Below are 7,261 nucleotides of genomic sequence, written 5' to 3'. Positions count from 1 at the left end.
GCTGCGCACCGACCCCAAGCTCGGCGCATTCTGATATATTAGTCTGTCAGGCCGGCGACCAACAGGCTGGAAACTAGTAAAGGACTATAGCTCCCTGGATGCCTTGCAAGGTACCAACTGTCCTGACCCTTCTTCCAGGGCTGCGCCCTACCCCCAAACCCGGTGTATGCTGGGACTGTAGTTCGGTAGCCCTGCGACCAATGTGCTGGAAACCGTTTAAGTACTATGACTCCCAGGATGCCTTGCGAGGGGCCCACCCTCTTGACCCTTCCTCTAGGGCTGGGCACCGCCCCTAAGCCCGGCGCATGCTGGAATTATAGTCCGACTGCCGCGACCAAAGGCTGGCAGTGGATCTGAGACTACAGTGCCAACACTCCGGGGAAACTCTCGTCTTCTCCTCTGCCTCTCCATGCTTCCAGTGCAATTCCGCCCTGCTGAGCGGAGCCTTTCTGTTCCCAAACTTCTCCTGCCTGTGAGGAGACAGCGTGGCCAGGGCAGGTGGTCTCACTTGTAAATGTGACACAGTCTCCCCAGGTGCCAGTTGCATGGCTACTTGTTCCTGAAGTTTGATTTCTCTCTGACAAGCGAGAGCCCAGGAGCCTCTCACAGCCTGCCCAAGGTTGCCATAACGCTTGCTCTAGGGGAGCTGGGCGCGCCCAGCCCTTTGCAGGGCCCCTCCCTCAGCCCTGACTCTTCTCCTCGCCCCTCCAGTGCCACGCCCCTTTAGACCTGCAGGGTGCAGCCCTTCGGTGGTAGGGACCCAGGGCGCGGGCTGGCAGTTCTTGGGCTTCTCAGGATCCCTTTCAGAAAGCTGCCTTGTGTATGAAACCACTGCCATAAATGAAAATGCCTGGTGCCTTGTGGCCTGGAACTTGCTTTTTCAAAGCCACCTTTTCTTCTATTCTCACTCCTTGGACCCCCGGGCTGGCTGTATGGCTCATACCTGGATCAAACCTCTCAGAGGGATGCTCCTGCCACTGTAATAGAGAAGACGTCACAGGAGAAAGACCGGACCCCTTCTTCCTTACAGCTAGGAAACCCAGGACTTTGATATTCTAGTGTGGACCTTTTTGCCATACTTAATACAAGCCAACAGAATCAAGCCCCTTGGTCCTTCTCAAAACATTTAGGAAGTTAATGTAGTGAGGTAATATACAATGTCTACATTTCTGCCCTGAATAAGGCTCCCTTGTAAACTCTTAATTTTCCTTTTAAAATACACTTTTGGAAGCACTTTTTATAATTTTCTGGTGGAACTTAACAGTGATAATTCTCAATTTATCTTTCCATTTAGGTTTTCAGGTTAATTCTAAGTACTCCATGGCTACATACTTCTTATTCTGGAGTAGGCGCAGCCTCTGCTATGTGCAGGGAAGATGCACAAGGGTAGAATATCTGTGAGACGTCTTTCTGAAGCATCAATATTACTGCACGATTTGGAAAAAGCAAATTTAAAGAGTTTCCAAAGTAAGAAATGAAAAACTTAGAAGAAGGCAGGAAAGTCATCTGCCTTTAATAACAGTCATCTCTGCAAACACACACACACACACACACACACACACACACACACAAAACTTTGAGAATAACCTTTCTTCCATTCTATTTACTATTTATTTCCATAATATCCATTAATAGTAGCAACTAGAAATCATAGCAAGTCAAGCAAAAGCCCTTCCTTGCTAGTTTCATAAACCACAATATGGCCTTGCTGTGCTTTTATTTGTATTTTGCTTTGTATTTATTGACCTTTTGGATATAAATATTTAGGTATTTGGACAGTTTTTGCAAGTGTTCTTCTATTGTTGATTTACTTTTGTTCCCCATTAATTTTTTTGTCTCTCCTGTCTCCTCAGACTCAGTCATTCCACAGGTCTCAAAAGCTCTGTTCATTTCCTGTAAACTTTTTGTACTGTTTTTTTTGTTTGTTTTTTTTTTTTTTACAGACTGGATAATTTCTATTGCTGTGTCTTCTGTTTTAAATCTGCAGATAAACTCAAAAGTTTTTATTTCATTTCTTTACCTTTCTATTAGATTTTTGTTGTTGTTTTTCTTTTTGTTATATATAACTTCTGTTTCTCTGCTGAAGTTCCACATCTGTTTATTTATGATGAGAATTTTTTTCCCCATGGACATATTCATAAAAACTGTCTTCAAATTCTTGTCTGCTCATTGCAACATCTTAGGATAGCTGCTACTGCCTGTTTTGATGTTGCATAAGGATTATATTTTCACATTTCTTTACATTTCTTATGAATTTTAAAATTGTCTACTAGAAACTAAATGATAATTATAGAGACTCTGAATTTTGTTGCTTTACCTTGAAGAATTTTGTTTTATAAACAGGTTTCATTGGGCTAGAGTCAAGCCAATACTTATCTCCCCTACAGTGGGCATAGCTGAAATCCTCATTCAGTTTTTATACACACGTCATATATGTATTATGCATAGATGTTTTTCTATAAGAATATATTTTATTCAAGTTTCATCATTGTTATCTGTGACAGTTCAACAAGCTACTCCACCATTAGTGGAAGTCAAAACCTCAGTTTTATTTGATTGTTGCATTTTATATCAATGAAATTATATAGTATGTATACTTGTACATCTATTTTCTTTCTTTCCTTTTTTTTCTTTCTTTCTCTCTTTTCCTTCCTTCCTTCATTCCTTCCTTCCTTTTTTCTTGTCTTGTCTTGTCTTGTCTTGTCTTTTCTTTTCTTTTCTTTTCCTTTCTTTTCTTTTCCTGAGGTTGGTGTGCAGTGGCATGACCTCACTGCAACCTCTGCTTAGCAGGCTTAAGACATCCTTCCACTTCAGGCTTTGGAGTAGCTGGGACTACAGCCGTGCACCACCACGCCTGGCTAATTGTTTTCTATTTTTGATAGAGACAGGGTTTCACTATGCTGCCCAGGCTGGCACACCTACTTTCTTTTATGCAACATTACATTTGTGATATTCACCCACCTGTTGCAAACAGCTATAGTCTGTTCATTTTAAAAAGTATTTTTTACATTTTATTAAAATATAAAAATACATAAAATTAACTATTTTAGTAATTTTTCGTGTGCAGTTTAAAGAAATTAAATACATTCACATTGTTTTGCAACCACTGTCCACGTTCATAGGAAACTTTTTTCAGTCTTTCAAAACTGAAACTCTGTACCCAGTAAACAACACCCCCCCAACCCCGCCCATTGCCCTTTCTGTAGTCCCTGGGAACTACTCTTCTACTTTGTGTTTCTGTGAACTTAACTACTCTAAATACCTCGTATGAGTGGAAACATACAGCATAGCAAAAAAAATCATGAGAAAGAATAATACATACTATATTACATATGTTTATCTATTTGAATAAAAATGCTAGCAGGGATCAGTTCATGGTGATTATAGAGAAAGATAGGTAAAAGTGAAAAGGGGATTAGGTGCATTACATTTATGACATGGTGCCTCAAATGCCAGAGCAGGTCCCGCAGTTCCTGCCCAGCAGCTGGAGTCAAGGTGCAACAGGACCTGATGTCGGCAAGGGAACCATGGCCACAGGCTGTGTGAAGCTGGCTGCAAGAGAGTGTCTCCTCCTACCCTATGCTCATCTGCTAGGTCTTTGCCTTTTATTCTGATTGTGCTGCTCCAGACACTGGAATCATACCCAAAATTCCTCTTGAGTCTGAAGACGATGATTGTTTCCAGCTATCTGGAACCGCTGCATCTACTGGAGGACTTTAATCTTCTGGAGCCAGAGGGAAGGACAGGATGCTGACAGGGCCTGGCTGAAAGATTCTACAGGGGACTTGTAAAAGAGGAAGGGAGCAGGGCTGGTCTCTGGGGCTTTTCTGTTAAGGGGCTCTCACCTCCCTTCCAACATCATGCAGCCCTAACTGGTTCTCAGAGTTGAATACAAACAGCCCCTCCTCTACGAACTTGTCATCAACTCCACTCCCCTAACTGCACCCTGCATTAGGATAGGTCTCCTCCTTCTCTGTGTATTACTCCCTTCCAATAAATCTTAGATTCAGAGGACAGGACCAAGGAATGTCCTGCCCGGGCTGATTTCTGATTTCCACCTCCACCCTCCCACAAAGTGAGGACTCCAGCTACTGCTCACCTTTCTGTTTTTCTGGGTTTTGATCACATTTCTCTGGAGGACGGCCAAAGACCATCAGAAAGGCCCCCTGGTCCATGACTAGGCTCCATTTCCAGCGCTTTCCAAGCTTCACCACCTCCAGGGCCACCAGGGTCAAGGGATGTACACAAAAGAGGCCTTGCAGCTCTGCAGCTTCATCACTCGGAGTGGGACTGATGGCTGCTGTGGAGCCTCTATCACTCATGGGTAAGATACCCCTGTTTGCGGGGTGGGGAGGGCTGTGAGGCCCTCGCAAGGGAAATTTTGGCAAGGGCTGAGATGTACGAGCTCAGTTCAAGACTCTCTTCTCCCAGGCCTCAGGATTCTGGTCCCTGACCTGTCTGCTCTCTTCTCCCAGGCCTCAGGATTCTGGTCCCCGACCTGTCTGCTCCAGGCTCAGTCACATCCACACACTCCTTCATGGCAGTGTCCAGCATCACCAGGTCAGTGAGCAATGTCCCCAGAGAGGGCATGACACCTGTACCATCAGAGTGGTAGTGATGAGGAGCATCTGCTCTCAAGTGCCCACCCAAGTCCTGTCCTTTGAAATCTCATAAACTCCTGCCTTCTGGACCACTCTACCTAGGTCTCCCACTTGGAGTAACTGAGAACCCTCAGCTGCCTTTTCCCAATTCTCCATGTCTTCCCATTAGCTGGCCTCTATAGCCACCAAGCACCCCATAGTTTCCTCCTTGGTGGGATTTTAACAAGCCACAAGGTCATGTGGTCCTGGCTCCGCCTGTTTTAAAACCCACATGGGCCCACCTCTCCCAGGCCCTTGCTCTGGTCTCTTTAATGAAGGCATTTTAGGCACTGTGGCCCCAGGAAGAAAGGGCTGGAGTGGAGAGGCCCTCTGCTCTTTCGATTTGGAGGTCTCCAGCTGGGCCACAGGCATATCCACCTTCTGCTGCCACCGCCTCATCTGGGCTCTCTGGGGCTTCTCTACAGGGTAGAAAACTTGTAGGTCTCTACCTGAGAGGGTGAGGGACAAGGTCAGTGAAAATATACTTCTTCAGTAACAACTCAGCCACTTGGACACTGGATAAGTGGCCTGAGTCAGCTGGTCCAATGCTCTGACCACCTCCAGTGAGCTCTGATTCTAGACTCATTCCCAGCTCCAACACTCACTGGGTGTGTCATTTTGGGCATGCAGTCGGGCTTCCCTGAGCTGTTTCCTCAACTGGAAAGTGTGTTGGGAATCAAACTACCTCACAGGGCCCCTTAACACCTCACTTTCATGTGGCCGTCACTATTGCTGTCACCATCATCCCTCTCAGGATGAGCCAGACACAAGACCCTGAGATTCTCTTTCTTCCTGATCCCCATCATCGCCTTGAGAGGCCTGCACAACAGGCTCATCATTCTTACATTTTCGAGATAAGAAAACAGAGGCCCAAAGGGGCAATGACCTGCCCAGGGCCCCACAAGAGCGGCCAACTTCTCCCTCAACCTGGAGGGCCTGTCCCAGCTGCCTTCCCCCAACACCCCAGCATCACAACTGACCAGCATTCCATCCTCTAAACACTATGGGTGACAATATTCCCAGCCAGGCCCTGTGGCAGTGGACATGGTTCTGAGAATTGGGAATGCAATGTGTAGGAAAAGTTAAATATTAAATTAGAACTGAAATGAACATGGACACAAACAATGGTCACCAAGTCCTGGAACAGATTGTGTGAGCCCCTTGAAATGGTCATCCAGGGCTGTTTTGGAAAAATCTTTATTTTAATCTATTCCTGTACATTAGTTATTGAAAAAACAACACACAATCGCAAAAACAAGTTGATCTTTTTGTGTTCCTAGAGCCCAATTGTGCAGAGCACTTGTGACTGGGCCTCATGCCAAACAACTTGTTACAAAAAGAGCTAGGGTCCCAGACTGTGCCGAAGCTTCATGAGACCTCCCCTCATCTGTACATGGACAGTTGGCCAACTCTGGAGTCCAGGCTGTTGCTTCCCAGTTTGGTGATGAATCCTCCATAGGAGGATTTCCTTTTCCTTTCTCTCCTTCTCATTGCAATTTGCTTATTATATTATTTGCTTATCATGCCTGTACTGCCATATACTTGGGATAAAGGCTGTTCATCCTTAAAATTATTGTGAGTGCCTTTTCTTTTCCCCTTGTGCATTTCCCACACAGGAGCCCAGGTGATGGAATCTCAAAGTGACCTCACTTCCTTAGTTACAGGCTCAAAGAAAATTCAGAACTCTGGTAATCTGGAACCCTCATTCTAGAGACAGCCCTGTATTTACTAAGGAGACTCTGAAGACAGCAAGATGTTGTCCTGCTGTGTCTTGAATTTCTGAGGCTGTCATCTCAGGAAGGCTTGAACTGAGAGCCTTTTCTTACGTTGGAGACATTGGCTCATTCCTCACCGCTGGCTGTTCTGGCCATTTGGAAGGGGTTACCCATAGATAACACAAGGCCACTCATGGCAGGCCTATCCAGGCCAGGCCTCACCTTTGATATCATCTCGGCAGCCACACACCCCTCCTCATCACCACGTCTTGTGGGAAAGAAAGAGATAATGGGTCCTTTTTTCACAGGAGCAGGTCTCCAGAAATTGGGAGGCTAAAAGTCTGTTTATACCACACGTTACAGCTGGCAGGAGGGGAAGATGAGTGCTTGGGGGTCACCTTTGTCTGTTCAGACGTTTATTCTAATACTTCAAGCTGTCATCTTGTTTTCTCCCTGGTTGGAAGTCTACGCAAATGCTCCTATGTGCCTGATATGGGGAGCAGGCTTTCTAACAGGAATTTCCCCTGTGGGGAAAGCCAGGATGCCATTGATGCCTCTTGGCCAGGCTTCCAGCACTTTCTTTGCAGAACTCTATGCAGAAGATCCCTGAGGAGCTGTTTGATGAGTCCAACTACTCCATCTCATTGAACAAAAAGCAGGTGCACCATGCCAACAACCATGGCCTGTGCTGGTCTGGAGGCAAGGTGGGCACAGAGAGGTCTCTAAATGGAAAAGACCAGGGAAGCCCAGGACCCAGACCAAAATGTGAGGATTCCCCAGAAACTGTTTTAGGGCTTTCTCAGTTAAGAACCCACATTTCCTTCCCAGAGGAATCTGGCCTCCATTAGTCCATAATGGCAACTTAGGTGCACAGTCACCAGTCATATACTCACAGGAATATCAAAA

This window comes from Pongo abelii, chromosome 1 (genome assembly GCF_028885655.2).
Source record: "Pongo abelii isolate AG06213 chromosome 1, NHGRI_mPonAbe1-v2.0_pri, whole genome shotgun sequence".
Taxonomy (NCBI): domain Eukaryota; kingdom Metazoa; phylum Chordata; class Mammalia; order Primates; family Hominidae; genus Pongo; species Pongo abelii.
This window is presented reverse-complemented; position numbering follows the sequence as displayed.